Below are 16470 nucleotides of genomic sequence, written 5' to 3' on the forward strand. Positions count from 1 at the left end.
CATTGGAATCATTTATGTAAATAGAAAAGCAGTGGACCCAGCACTGATCCTTGTGGCACAACGCTGGTCACAGGCCTCCAGTCTGAAAAGCAACCCTCCATCACCACCATCTTCTACCATCAAGCGAGTTTGTATCCAAATGGCCACGTCTCCCTCTATTCCATACATAAATTGGCTGCTATTAAGTTTTGACAGATCCTTGTCCCACAAAGCAGACTCAATAATACTGGAATTCTTCATGTTGGTTTATATCAGTCTCTTGTTTATCTTAGAAGTTTTGAAAGTTCCCACCTTCATTGTGTTGTCTAAAAGGGCAAGCAAATTTCAAACAGCTCCCTTTGTGGTTGCTATTGAGAGAACACACTAACCAGGCAGAAGTGGGTACTGCGATGCTGGAGATTAGAGTCAAGATTAGTGTGGTGCTGGAAAAGCACAGCAGGTCAGGCAGCATCCAAGAAGCAAGAAAATCATCATTTCAGGCAAAAGCCCTTCATCAGGAATGAACATACAAACCAGCCTGCCTTTTGCTATTCAACTTTTGGCTGCCATTTTTTTATATGGAGTATTTCTCTTTCCAGCTTATCTCCTTCACTTCCTGTCCCACCGCCCTTGAACCCCACCCCTCCAACCGCAATAAGAATAGAACCTCAATGGTCCTCACCTTCCACCTCACCAACCTCTGGATACATTGCATCATCCTCCATCACTTTTGCCATCTACAAACAGACCCCACCACAAGGGATATATTTCTCTCCCACCCCTAACTGCAATCCAGAGAGACCATTCCCTCTATGACAGGAGTGGTTAGCACTGCTGCCTCGCAGCATCAGGGACCCAGGTTCGATTCCAGCCTCGGGCAACTGTCTGTTTGGAGTTTACACATTCTCCCCGTGTCTGTGTGGGTTTCCTACAAGTGCTCTAATTTCCTTCCATAATCCAAAGATGTGCAGGTTAGGTGAATTGACAATTCTAAATTGCCCATAGTGTTCAGGGATGTATAGGTTAGGTGCATTAGTCAGGGGTAAATGTAGGGGAATGGGTCTGGGTGGGTTACTTTTCAGAGGGTCAATATGGACTTGTTGGGCTGAAGAGATTCACTGTAGGGATTCTTTGATTCTATGACTCCCTTGTCAGGTCCAGCCCCCCCCCCCCCCCCCCCCCCACCAAACCCAGCACTCCCAGAACCTTCCCCTGCCACGGCAGGAAATGCAAAACCTGTGCCCACACCACCCCCCTCAACTCCATCTAAGGCCCCAAAAGATTCTTCCACATCCGACAGAGATTTACCTGCACTTCCACACACGCCATGTACTGCATCAGTTGCACACGATGTGTTCCCCTCTATTTTGGGGAGACAGGTTGCCAACTTGCAGATCGTTTCAGAGAACATCTCTGGGACACCCGCACCAACCAACCCCACTGCCCTGTGGCTGAACACTTCAACTCCCTCTCTCACTCCGCCAAGGACATGCAGGTCCTGGGCCTCCTCCACCGCCAAACTGTTACCACCCGACGCCAGGAGGAAGAACACCTCATCTTCTGCCTTGGGACCCTCCAATCACACAGGATCAATGTGGATGTCACCAGTTTCAACCTTCCAACTCAGCACCGCCCTTGAACTGTCCATTTTCCTTCCCGCTTATCCGCTCCACCCTCCGCTCTGACCTATCACCTTCCCTTCCACCTTTATCTACCTATTGCATACACAGCTACCATCTCCCCCAGCCCAATCCCCTCCCATTTATCTCTCAGTCCCCTTGGCCCATAAGTCCCCCAGCTGTTCTTTTCCAGCACCTCACTGTTTGACTCTGATCTCTAACATCTGCAGTCCTCACTTTCTCCTAGTCGATTATTTAAAGGTAAATAAACTTTCTTCATAAAATATACAATATTCGAATAGCATATTGGGAAAACAATACAATCTCTGGAAGGGTGTATCATGACTGGAGGTAACAGATTAAAAATCATTGGAAGATGAGAATGGTAGCTTAGAAAACCTTTTTTCCACACATGCAGTTATTGGGATAGAACATAGAACATAGAACATAGAAGAATACAGCGCAGTACAGGCCCTTCGGCCCTCGATGTTGTGCCGATCCAAGCCCACCTAACCTACACTAGCCCACTATCCTCCATATGCCTATCCAATGCCCGCTTAAATGCCCATAATGAGGGAGAGTCCACCACTGCTACTGGTAGGGTATTCCATGAACCCACGACTCGCTGAGTAAAGAACCTACCCCTAACATCTGTCCTATACCTACCCCGCCTTAATTTAAAGCTATGCCCCCTTGTAATAGCTGACTCCATACGTGGAAAAAGATTCTCACTGTCGACCCTATCTAAACCCCGATCTTGTACACCTCTATCAAGTCACCCCTAAACCTTCTTTTCTCCAATGAAAACAACCCCAAGTGCCTCAGCCTTTCCTCATACGATCTTTCTACCATACCAGGCAACATCCTGGTAAACCTCCTCTGCACCCGTTCCAGTGCCTCCACATCCTTCCTATAGTATGGCGACCAAAACTGCACACAATACTCCAGATGCGGCCGCACCAGAGTCTTATACAACTGCAACATGACCTTAGTACTCCGGAACTCAATTCCTCTACCAATAAAAGCCAGTACGCCATATGCCTTCTTCACCGCACTATTTACCTGGGTAGCAACTTTCAAAGATCTGTGTACATGGACACCAAGATCCCTCTGCTCATCCACACTACCAAGTATCCGACCATTAGCCCAGTACCCCATCTTTTTGTTACTCTTACCAAAGTGAATCACCTCACACTTAGCTACATTGAATTCCATTTGCCACCTTTCTGCCCAGTTCTGCAGCTTATCTATATCCCGCTGTAACCTGCCACATCCTTCCTCACTGTCTACAACTCCTCCGACTTTCGTATCATCCGCAAACTTGCTCACCCAACCTTCTAACCCCTCCTCCTCCAGGTCATTTATAAAAATGACAAACAGCAATGGTTCCAAAACAGATCCTTGCGGAACACCGCTAGTGATGGCACTCCAAGATGAACCTTTGCCATCAACTACTACCCTCTGTCTTCTTCCAGCCAGCCAACTCCTAATCCAAACCTCCAACTCACCCTCAATGCCATACCTCCGTATTTTTTGCAGTAGTCTACCATGGGGAACCTTATCAAATGCCTTACTAAAATCCATATACACCACATCTACCGCTTTCCCCTCGTCCACCTCCTTAGTCACCTTCTCAAAGAATTCAATAAGGTTTGTGAGGCACGACCTGCCCTTCACAAAACCATGCTGACTATCCTTGATCACATTATTCCTATCCAGATGTTCATAAATCCTATCCCTTACAATTCTCTCTAAGATTTTGCCCACAACAGAAGTGAGACTCACTGGCCTTTCGTTACTAGGGTTATCCCTACTCCCCTTTTTGAACAAGGGAACCACATTTGCTAGCCTCCAATCTTCTGGCACTACTCCTGTAGACAACGAGGACATAAAAATCAAGGCCAATGGCTCTGCAATCTCCTCCCTTGCTTCCCAGAGAATCCTAGGATAAATGCCATCAGGCCCAGGGGACTTATTTATTTTCACCTATTTTCACCTATTTTCACCTATTTTCACCTATTTTCTTGAACCTTGTACCTGAAAAGGGGGAGTGAAAGTTAATTCCATTAAGAAGCTACAAAGGGAGTTCCACATTGTTGGGGAATGGCAAATGCTCAGGGTTACAGTCAAAAGCAAGAGATGTGGGACGAGGTGCAACTTTTCTTTCTAGGGATCAGAACATAAATTGTGGCTCCTTCTGCATTAGGAGTTTCTATGATTCTATGAATTGTGGTGGGGAATAATAAAGATTTTTAAAAAATGAGTTTACAACACGAGTAAGACATCACCTTCCAGCTGGTATAATGAGATGCGTTTTTGCAGGAATGAACCAGGATGTTGCCTGGTATGGGGGTTTTTAGGAATGAAGAAAGGTTCAATAGACTGGGTTTGGTTTCACTGGAATGCAGGAGATTGAGGGGCAACCTGATAGAAGTTTTTAAGATTGTGAATGGCATGGATAAGAGTGGAAAGTATGAGGCTTTTTCCCAGGGTGGAGGGGTCAATTACTAGGGGACACAGGTTCAACGTGTGAGGGGGGATGTTTAAAAGAGATGTGCGAGGCAGATTTTTCACACAAAGGATAGTGAGTGCTTAGACCATAAGACCATAAGACATAGGAGCGGAAGTAAGGCCATTCGGCCCATCGAGTCCACTCCGCTATTCAGTCATGGCTGATGGGTATTTCAACTCCACTTACCCGCATTCTCCCCGTAGCCCTTAATTCCTTGTGACATCAAGAATTTATCAATCTCAGCCTTGAAGCCATTTAGCATCCCAGCCTCCACTGCACTCTGTGGCAATGAATTCCACAGGCTCACCACACTCTGGCTGAAGAAATGTCTCCGCATTTCTGTACTGAATTGACCCCCTCTAACTCTAAGGCTGTGTCCACAGGTCCTAGTCTCCTCGCCTAACGGAAACAATTTCTTAGCGTCCACCCTTTCCAAGCCATGTATTATCTTGTAAGTTTCTATTAGATCTCCCCTTAATCTTCTAAACTCCAATGAATACAATCCCAGGATCCTCAGCCGTTCCTCATATGTTAGACCTACCATTCCAGGGATCATCCGTGTGAATCTCCGCTGGACACGCTCCAGTGCCAGTATGTCCCTCCTGAGGTGTGGGGCCCAAAACTGGACACAGTACTCCAAATGGGGCCTAACCAGAGCTTAATAAAGTCTCAGTAGCACAACAGTGCTTTTATATTCCAACCCTCTTGAGATAATTGACAACATTGCATTCGCTTTCTAAATCACGGACTCAACCTGCATGTTTACCTTTAGAGAATCCTCAACTAGCACTCACAGATCCCTCTGTACTTTGGCTTTATGAATTTTCTCACCGTTTAGAAAGTAATCCATGCTTCTAATCTTTTTTCCAAAGTGCAAGACCTCGCATTTGCTCACATTGAATTCCATCAGCCATTTCCTGGACGACTCCTCCAAACTGTCTAGATCCTTCTGCTGCCTCCCGCCTGTCTACCTTGGATTCCAACATCTGCAGTTTTTTTTGTCTCTAACCAGGATTTTCCCTTGAACGTCGAAGGCGAAGAGGTGACCTGGTAGAGGTTTATAAAATCATAAGGGGCATGGATACAGTAAATAGACAAGTTATTTTCCATGGGGTGGGGCAGTCCAGAAGTAGAGATTTAGGGTGAGAGGGGAAAGACTTAAAAGGGACCCAAGGTGCAACCTTTTCATGTCGAGGGTGGTACCTGTATGGAATGAGCTGCCAGAGGAAGTGGTGGAGATTGGTACAATTACAGCATTTAAAAGGCATCTCGATGAGTATATGAATAGGATGGGTTTAGAGGGATATGGGCCAAGTGCTGGCAAATGGGACTAGATTAGGTTAGGATAGCCAGTCGGTATGGACGAATTGGACCGAAGCGTTTGTTTCCTTGCTGTACATCTCTATGGCTTTATGACTCTAATAGAAAGACCTAAAGCAGAAGGTTCCTGTTTATTGTACAAGAGTGAAATGTATGCAGTGTATGGGCAGTTGTTCATGGTGGGTATGAAGGTTGATGGCTTTCTGAGTGTGTCAGGTAGAGATGGGTCAGAGTCAGGCGCAGTCTGACAGTGTGTCAGAAAGAGTAGTGTTTAGTCAGCATCAGACAGACTCTCTCACTTTGAGGCTGTCTGATTAAATACAAAGTTTACCTGGGTCCTCCTGTAGTCTGTGTAGGAGATTAATCACAACAGAATATATCACCAGAGAAAGGTCATCGGGAAGTTTGTAAATCCATGGCATTTGGGAAAGATATTAAATGGATCCAATGGTATTTGTTTCCATGGTATTCGATTCCATTCTTCTCTATTACTTATGAATGTAATAACTTGGTCTCCTGTAAACAGAACCAATATGGTTCAATGGGCAAACCTCCATAAATCTGATTACAGTAGGGATCACTGGGCAAGTGAACTCATAAACAAAATGAGATTTGTCCTGTTACAAGAGAGAATTGGGCATCATTTTTCTGCTTTCAGGAATCGTTGCACTCATGCATATAATTGATTTTAGAAATTTAGAATTACAGATACAATATTCTGCTGTGCAATTAGAGGATTCAGCTCGGATATTTAATAATCCAATCCTGTTGCTGGCAATTAATCTGAAAGTTAAGACAAATAGATGCTCTGGTTGCAGACAGTACTAAAGGGGAGTATCATTTTCGGAATTATCTCTCTCCCTCTCACTGTGGCTGGAAGGAATATTCTAAATTGGTATGTGTTTGCCTTGGGGAGAGCTCAGTGTGCAGTGAGCAAGATATTGGCATTTCACTTCTGCAACTTGGATTCTGGACCATCGCTGCTGTACAGCCTCACAGCCAGCAATGTCATATCAACTCACTCAGTGAGGATCAGGAAATTCCAAGAGGATGTAACGGTTACCCTACTGAAGAAAGACAGTGTGTAACACTTACTCAAATGAACAAACAGTAGTAGTAGGCAGTTACATAATGAATGACCCATATTGCAAATAAACAGTAATCTGTATGTTTATACAGTGAGTAAGATTTACTCTGAATAAACAGTGGCACTGTACAATTTACAGTGTGACCCATATTATGAATACACAGTAATATTATAGTGTCATAGCAAGTGACTCATACAAGCAATTACATACAAAGTAACCCTTAACTAGTTGAATAGTCTGTGCAATCTCACAGTGAGCAACCCTTAGCTATCTGGATAGTCAGTAATCTGTACAATCTCACAGTGAGTAACCCTTCGCTACCTGGATAATCAGTAATCTGTGCAATCTCACAGTAAGTAACCCTTCACTACTTGGTTAGTCAGTAATGTGTACTATCTCACGGTGAGTAACCCTTAGCTACCTGGATAGTCAGTAATCTATACAATCTCACAGTGAGTAACCCTTAGCTACCTGGATAGTCAGTAATCTGTACAATCTCACAGTGAGTAACTCTTAGCTACCTGGATAGTCAGTAATCTGTACAATCTCACAGTGAGTAACCCTTAGCTACCTGGATAGTCAGTAATTTGTACAATCTCACAGTGAGTAACCCTTCGCTACCTGGATAGTCAGTAATCTGTACTATCTCACAGTGAGTAACAATTAGCTACCTGAATAGTCAGTAATATGTACAATCTCACAGTGAGTAACCCTTCGCTACCTGGATAGTCAGTAATCTGTACAATCTCACAGTGAGTAACCCTTAGCTACCTGAATAGTCAGTAATCTGTACAATCTCACAGTGAGTAACCCTTAGCTACCTGAATAGTCAGTAATCTGTACAATCTCACAGTGAGTAACCCTTAGCTACCTGGATAGTCAGTAATCTGTACAATCTCACAGTGAGTAACCCTTCGCTACCTGGATAGTCAGTAATCTGTACAATCTCACAGTGAGTAACCCTTCGCTACCTGGATAGTCAGTAATCTGTACAATCTCACAGTGAGTAACCCCTAGTTACCTGGATAATCAGTAATCTGTACAATCTCACAGTGAGTAACCCTTAGCTACCTGGATAGTCAGTGATCTGTACTATCTCACGGTGAGTAACTCTTAGCTAACTGGATAGTCAGTAATCTGTACAATCTCACAGTGAGTAACCCTTCGCAACCTGGATAGTCAGTAATCTGTACAATCTCACAGTGAGTAACCCTTCGCTACCTGGATAGTCAGTAATCTGTACTATCTCACAGTGAGTAACCCTTAGCTACCTGGATAGTCAGTAATCTGTACAATCTCACAGTGAGTAACCCCTAGTTACCTGGATAATCAGTAATCTGTGCAATCTCACAGTAAGTAACCCTTCACTACTTGGTTAGTCAGTAATGTGTACTATCTCACGGTGAGTAACCCTTAGCTACCTGGATAGTCAGTAATCTGTACAATCTCACAGTGAGTAACCCTTAGCTACCTGGATAGTCAGTAATCTGTACTATCTAACAGTGAGTAACTATTGCCTACCTGAATAGTCAGTAATCTGTACTATCTCAAAGTGAGTAACCCTTCGCTACCTGGATAATCAGTAATCTGTACAATCTCACAGTGAGTAACCCCTAGTTACCTGGATAATCAGTAATCTGTACAATCTCACAGTAAGTAACCCTTCACTACTTGTTTAGTCAGTAATGTGTACTATCTCACGGTGAGTAACCCTTAGCTACCTGGATAGTCAGTAATCTGTACAATCTCACAGTGAGTAACTCTTAGCTACCTGGATAGTCAGTAATCTGTACAATCTCACAGTGAGTAACCCTTAGCTACCTGGATAGTCAGTAAACTGTACTATCTCACAGTGAGTAACCCTTAGCTACCTGGATAGTCAGTAATCTGTACAATCTCACAGTGAGTAACCCTTAGCTACCTGGATAGTCAGTGATCTGTACTATCTCACAGTGAGTAACCCTTAGCTACCTGGATAGTCAGTAATCTGTACAATCTCACAGTGAGTAACTCTTAGCTACCTGGATAGTCAGTAATCTGTACAATCTCACAGTGAGTAACCCTTCGCTACCTGGATAGTCAGTAAACTGCACTATCTCACAGTGAGTAACCCTTAGCTACCTGGATAGTCAGTAAACTGCACTATCTCACAGTGAGTAACCCTTAGCTACCTGGATAGTCAGCGATCTGTACTATCTCACAGTGAGTAACCCTTAGCTACCTGGATAGTCAGTAATCTGTACAATCTCACAGTAAGTAACTCTTAGCTACCTGGATAGTCAGTAATCTGTACAATCTCACAGTGAGTAACCCTTAGCTACCTGGATAGTCAGTAATCTGTACAATCTCACAGTAAGTAACTCTTAGCTACCTGAATAGTCAGTAATCTGTACAATCTCACAGTGAGTAACTCTTAGCTACCTGGATAGTCAGTAATCTGTACAATCTCACAGTGAGTAACCCTTCGCTACCTGGATAGTCAGTAAACTGCACTATCTCACAGTGAGTAACCCTTAGCTACCTGGATAGTCAGTAAACTGCACTATCTCACAGTGAGTAACCCTTAGCTACCTGGATAGTCAGCGATCTGTACTATCTCACAGTGAGTAACCCTTAGCTACCTGGATAGTCAGTAATCTGTACAATCTCACAGTAAGTAACTCTTAGCTACCTGGATAGTCAGTAATCTGTACAATCTCACAGTGAGTAACCCTTAGCTACCTGGATAGTCAGTAATCTGTACAATCTCACAGTAAGTAACTCTTAGCTACCTGAATAGTCAGTAATCTGTACAATCTCACAGTGAGTAACTCTTAGCTACCTGGATAGTCAGTAATCTGTACAATCTCACAGTGAGTAACTCTTAGCTACCTGGATAGTCAGTAATCTGTACAATCTGACAGTGAGTAACCCTTCGCTACCTGGATAGTCAGTAATCTGTACAATCTCACAGTGAGTAACTCTTAGCTACCTGGATAGTCAGTAATCTGTACTATCTCACAGTGAGTAACTCTTAGCTACCTGGATAGTCAGTAATCTGTACAATCTCACAGTGAGTAACCCTTAGCTACCTGGATAGTCAGTGATCTGTACTATCTCACAGTGAGTAACCCTTAGCTACCTGGATAGTCAGTAATCTGTACAATCTCACAGTGAGTAACCCTTTGTTACCTGGATAGTCAGTAATCAGTACAATCTCACAGTGAGTAACCCTTAGCTACCTGGATAATCAGTAATCTGTGTAATCTCACAGTAAGTAACCCTTCACTACTTGGTTAGTCAGTAATGTGTACTATCTCACGGTGAGTAACCCTTAGCTACCTGGATAGTCAGTAATCTGTACAATCTCACAGTGAGTAACTCTTAGCTCCCTGGATCATCAGTAATCTGTGCAATCTCACAGTGAGTAACCCTTAGCTACTGACTACCCAGGTAGCTAAGGGTTACTCACTGTGAGATAGTACAGTTTACTGACCATCCAGGTAGCTAAGGGTTACTCACTGTGAGATTGTACAGATTACTGACTATTCAGGTAGCTAAGAGTTAATCACTGTGAGATTGTACAGATTACTGACTATCCAGGTAGCTAAGAGTTACTCACTGTGAGATTGTACAGATTACTGACTATCCAGGTAGCTAAGGGTTACTCACCGTGAGATTGTACAGATTACTGACTATCCAGGTAGCTAAGAGTTACTCACTGTGAGATTGTACAGATTACTGACTATCCAGGTAGCTAAGGGTTACTCACCGTGAGATTGTACAGATTACTGACTATCCAGGTAGCTAAGAGTTACTCACTGTGAGATTGTACAGATTACTGACTATCCAGGTAGCTAAGGGTTACTCACTGTGAGATAGTACAGTTTACTGACTATCCAGGTAGCTAAGAGTTACTCACTGTGAGATTGTACAGATTACTGACTATCCAGGTAGCTAAGAGTTACTCACTGTGAGATTGTACAGATTACTGACTATCCAGGTAGCTAAGGGTTACTCACCGTGAGATAGTACACATTACTGACTAACCAAGTAGTGAAGGGTTACTTACTGTGAGATTGCACAGATTACTGATTATCCAGGTAGCTAAGGGTTACTCACTGTGAGATTGTACAGATTACTGACTATCCAGGTAGCTAAGGGTTACTCACTGTGAGATAGTACAGATTACTGGCTATCCAGGTAGCTAAGGGTTACTCACCGTGAGATAGTACAGATCACTGACTATCCAGGTAGCTAAGGGTTACTCACTGTGAGATAGTACAGATCACTGACTATCCAGGTAGCTAAGGGTTACTCACTGTGAGATTGTACAGATTACTGACTATCCAGGTAGCTAAGGGTTACTCACTGTGAGATAGTACAGATCACTGACTATCCAGGTAGCTAAGGGTTACTCACTGTGAGATTGTACAGATTACTGACTATCCAGGTAGCTAAGGGTTACTCACTGTGAGATTGTACAGATTACTGACTATCCAGGTAGCTAAGGGTTACTCACTGTGAGATTGTACAGATTACTGACTATCCAGGTAGCTAAGAGTTACTCACTGTGAGATTGTACAGATTACTGACTATCCAGGTAGCTAAGGGTTACTCACCGCGAGATAGTACACATTACTGACTAACCAAGTAGTGAAGGGTTACTTACTTACAATCTCACAGTGAGTAACCCTTAGCTAACTGGATAGTCAGTAATCTGTACTATCTCACAGTGAGTAACACCTAGCTACCTGGATAATCAGTAATCTGTACAAACTCACAGTGAGTAACCCTTAGCTACTGACTACCCAGGCAGCTAAGGGTTACTCACTGTGAGATTTTACAGATTACTGATTATCCAGGTAGCTAAGGGTTACTCACCGCGAGATAGTACACATTACTGACTAACCAAGTAGTGAAGGGTTACTTACTTACAATCTCACAGTGAGCAACCCTTAGCTACCTGGATAGTCAGTAAACTGTACTATCTCACAGTGAGTAACCCTTAGCTATCTGGATAGTCAGTAATCTATACAATCTCACAGTGAGTAACCCTTCGCTACCTGGATAGTCAGTAATCTGTACAATCTCACAGTGAGTAACCCTTCGCTACCTGGATAGTCAGTAATCTGTACAATCTGACAGTGAGTAACCCTTTGTTACCTGGATAGTCAGTAATCTGTACAATCTCACAGTGAGTAACCCTTCGCTACCTGGATAGTCAGTAATCTGTGCAATCTCACAGTGAGTAACCGTTTGTTACCTGGATAATCAGTAATCTGTACAATATCACAGTGAGTAACCCTTTGTTACCTGGATAATCAGTAATCTGTACAATTACACAGTGAGTGATGAATGTTGGTGTTGTGTTTTTGGATGTTGAATTCATTCGGATTAAACAGAGTGTGCCTTGTGTAGCAATGGCTCCTTCAGTCCCTCAGAGTTTCATTGGGGGTGGAAAAAGATCTCATTGAAGATAGTAAAGATAGTTTACCACAGGGTAGAATGGAAACCCATGACGGGGTAGGAGAAGTAAAAAAAGTGCAGGTGTTTTCATTGCAATGAAGTAGGTTACATGAAGTCGCTGTGTTGGTGGTTTAGAAAAAGCACAGAGAAGACAGATACGCGAAAACGGGAAATGTCAGTGAATTTTCTTGAAGTGGTCGAGGGAAGCACAGTGGAAGCTAAAAAGCTGCAAAAGAATGTACAATCTGATCATGGGTTGGTGGAGAAGGAAGTACCAGATCTCTTTAAAGGATTTATTTGTGTGGGTAAGGTTTACTCATGTATGCAAGGGGAGCAGGTAAAGAAATTAAGATTTTAGGAGATACTCGAGCAAGTCAATCTTTGATGGTGACAGATGAGATATGAAATTTGGAAGGAAAATTGTCGGAAAATGTGGTATTATGGGGAATTCATGGTGAAAAGAGCAGTGTCATGGGTAGGAATGCTGCCTCCTGTGGTTGAAAAGGCAGTGGAAAATCAGGCAACTGAGTTGCTATATAAAGTATATCTGGGATTTTCTTGACTGTGTGATAACAAAGTCACAAAGCCACTGGTTGGAAACAGGAGGAGAACTTTAAGAATAAAGAAAAGGAAGTTGAAGCTCAATTATCAAAGACCATGTTTGATCAAATGCTTCAGAGAAATTAGCTGAATTACAACAGAAAGATGAAAAACTAAAGCAGTTGCATCAAAAAGTATACCCAGAACTGAGTGTATCCCAGAATGTTACTATCTTAAAAATGAATCTTAATGAGGAAATAGAGACCATCACATATTCAGGCAGATGAGAAATGGGCAGAAGTTTATCAACTTGTATTACCAGTGGGTTATAGAAAGGAGGTGTTGTAGGTAGCACGTGTACTACCAGTAGGAGATCATTTAGGGGGTAAGAAAAACTCAAGCTAAAATACAAAAACATTTTTACTGGCCTGAACTTTATAAGGACGTAATTGAATTTTGCTAGACATGTTATTTGTGCCAGGTAATTGGAAAACATCAGAGTGATAAAACCTGCACCTTTAATACCCATTCCTGCATTTGAGGAACCTTTCGCAAGTCTTAATTGCATAGGACCCCTGCATAAAACAAAAAGTGAGAATCAGTATCTGTTGACCATAATGGATGTGTCCTCGAGATTTCCAGAGGCCATTCCATGAGGCAGTATCATGGCTGAAAGAATTGGAGTGGAGTCACACATTTTTTTTACTAGATGACCCACTGGGATACAATCAGATCAAAGGTCAAATCTTACATCAAAGTTATTCAAGGAAGATGTGGAAAAGTTAGGAATAAAACAATTCTAATCCACTGTGCACCATCTATAATCGCAGGGAACATTAGAACGGTGGCATCAAACTTGAAAGACCATGTTGAGGGCTCATTGTCAGAGGATTGGAATAAAGGAATTCTGTTTTGTACTTTTTACAATTAGGGATGCACTTAATGAATCAACTAAATTCAGTCCACTAGATTTTGGGCATGAGGTGAAAGAACCATAAAAATTAATTAAGGAGAAATTGGTGAGCCAGAGCTCAGAGACCACATATTTGGACTATGTTTCAAATTTTAGGGAAAGATTAAATAGCGTGGGTGAGTTGGCAAGACAGCATTTTAAAATATCACAAGAAGCAGACAAGAAATCAAAAATTCGTAGTTTCGCTCGTGGAGATAAAGGGTTAGTGTTACTTTAATGATCAGTGGACCTTTAAAGGCAAGGTTTAGTGGACCTTATCAAATTGCAAAGAGACTGAGGTCAATTATTTGTTAAGAACGGCAGATAGAAAGAAATCTCCCAGAATATGTCATGTGGACATGTTCAAAAGGTATTCTGACAGGGAAGGAAAGCCATAGGAGAATGTGTTACTGGTTACAACACAAAGTGAACAACCAAGTTCAGATGATTCTGAATTGGACATACCTCAAATTAAATTGGACAATGAGGATGTTCTCAAAAATTGGGATGAATTGTTGAGTTACCTTCCAAAGAAAAATCGAAGTGACCTGAAATAGTTATTATTTTCATATGGGGAGATATGTGAGAATAAGCTGGGAAGTACTAATCTGATTATGCATGATGCAGACACAGGAAATGCTGTTCCAATTAAGCAACACCCTTATAGACCTAACCCTCTAAACTTGATACACATTCAAAAAGAGATTGAATGCATCCTCGAAGACAATGTAATCTAAGTGAGTTATAGCAACTGGAGCTCACCCATAGTAATGTTGTCAAAACCAGATGGTACCCAATGGTAATGTGTGGACTATTGCAAAGTCAATGCAGTTACAAAGTCTGATTCATATCCTATTTCACATTTGGAAGATTGCATTGAGAAAGTGGGTTTTATCGGAAATTCAAACTAGGTTTTAGCAGCGTGGCTGCTCCATTGACTGATTTATTGAAGAAGGTCACACAACACGCACTGCTCCAATAGCTAGTGTTCCCAAAAATACCTGTTGGACTATAACCTGGTGTTATGTGATTTTTAACTTTGTCCACCCCAATCCAACACTGGCACCTCCACATTATTGAAGACTTTCAGGGAACAGCGGACTGTCAGAAGGTATTTAACAGCCTGAAAGCTGTGTTAACCACTGCCTCAGTGTTAGCCACACCTAATTATAAAAGTCCATTCAAGGTGCTACATTTTTTATTCACCGGAGAGTATTGTTGTCCAGTCACTGGAAGGACAGTTGTATAGTCACCATGAAGCACCAATCTTTCATCACTAGATATCACTAGTCTCTATTCAATATAACCACCCCTTCTGTCCCTGTCTTCTCCAGTCTCCCTTACTTCATCCCCTTTGCTTCCCTTAATCAGACTTTCCTTACTTGCCTTCCTACCTTCATGTATTCACTCTCTTCTTTATCCCCTCTTTCTTACTGCCTTCCTCCTTTCCCTCCTAGCTCCCCCACACCCTGACACTCCCCCTGATGCATACACCTCTCCCCCATACCCTGTCATTCCTTCTGACACACACACACCTCTACCCCACACCCTGACACTCACACACATCACCCCCCCTCCCCCACACCCTGACACTCCCTCTGATGCATACACCTCTCCCCCATACCCTGACACTCCTCGGACACACAAACATTTCCCCGCTTCCCTCACCTCACCTCCTCCCCCCACCCCCGACCCCCCCTCACACCCTGACACTCCCCGGATGCACACACATCACCCCCACACCCTGACACTCCCCCTCACACACACACACACCTCCCTAGACACTCCCTGGCTCCTTAGAACTGCTCCCCCAGCACCACAACCCTGTCAGCAATGTAAGTGTGTGGGGTGGAGAGAGAGAAATAGTCAGAGGGAGGGAGAGAGAGAGAGAGAATCATGGAGTCATAGAGATGTACAGCACAGAAGCAGATTCTTTGGTCCACATCAGATATCCAAAATTATTCTAGTCCCATTTTTGCCAGCACTTAGCCCATTTCCCTCTAAACCCTTCCGATTCATGTGCCCATCCAGGTGCCTTTTAAATGTTGTAATTGTACCAGCCTCCACCACTCCCTCCTTCAGCTCATTGTATACACACACCACCTTCTGCTTGAAAAAGTTGCCCCTCAGGTCCTTTTTAAATCTTTCCCCTCTCACCTTAAACCTATGCCCTCTAGTTCTGGACTCCCCCACCCCAGGGAAAAGGCCTTGTCTGTTTACCCTATCCATGTCCCTCATGATTTTATAAACCTCGATAAGGTCTCCCTCAGTCTCCGACACTCCAGGGAAAACAGCCCCAGCCAATTCAGCCTCTCCCAATAACTCAAACCCTCCAACCCTGGCAACACCCTTGTAATTCTCTTCTGAACCCTTTCAAGTTTCACATTATCCTTCCAAGACCAGAATTGTGCACAATATTCTGAGCGAGAGATAAAGAGAGAGAGAGAGAGACAGAGAGAATGAGTCAGAAAGAATGAAATAGAGTGAAAATAAGTCAGAGATTGTGATAGACAGAATGAGTCAGAGAGACTCTGATAGAGAGAATGAGTCAGAAAGACTGTGATAGAGAGAATGAGTCAGAGAGACTGTGATAAAGAGTTCTGAGGAATGGTCAGTCAGCCCAAAACATTAACTCTGATTTCTCACCACAGATGCTCCAGTCCTGTTGAGCTGTTAAAGCAATTTCTCTTCTTATGTGTGATTGAGAGAATACCTCCGAGATAATGAACAAAGAACAATACAGCACAGGAACAGGCCCTACGGCCCTCCAAGCCTGTGCTGACACATCTTGTCCTTCCATACTAAAACTGTCTTCACTTACAGGATCCATGTCCCTCTATTCCATTCCTATTCATGCATTTGTCCCAGTACTTCTTGAATGCTGCTATTGTGTCTGCTCTGGCAGCGCGTTCCCTGACCTTTGTGTGAAAGCCCTGCCTTGCATATCTCTTTTAAACTCCCCCCCGCCCCTTGAACCTGTGTCCCCTAGTAGTTGACCCCTCCACCCTGGGA

This window comes from Chiloscyllium plagiosum, unplaced genomic scaffold (genome assembly GCF_037043375.1).
Source record: "Chiloscyllium plagiosum isolate Xiang-an unplaced genomic scaffold, Cpla_swu_hap1 HiC_scaffold_8, whole genome shotgun sequence".
Taxonomy (NCBI): Eukaryota; Metazoa; Chordata; class Chondrichthyes; order Orectolobiformes; family Hemiscylliidae; genus Chiloscyllium; species Chiloscyllium plagiosum.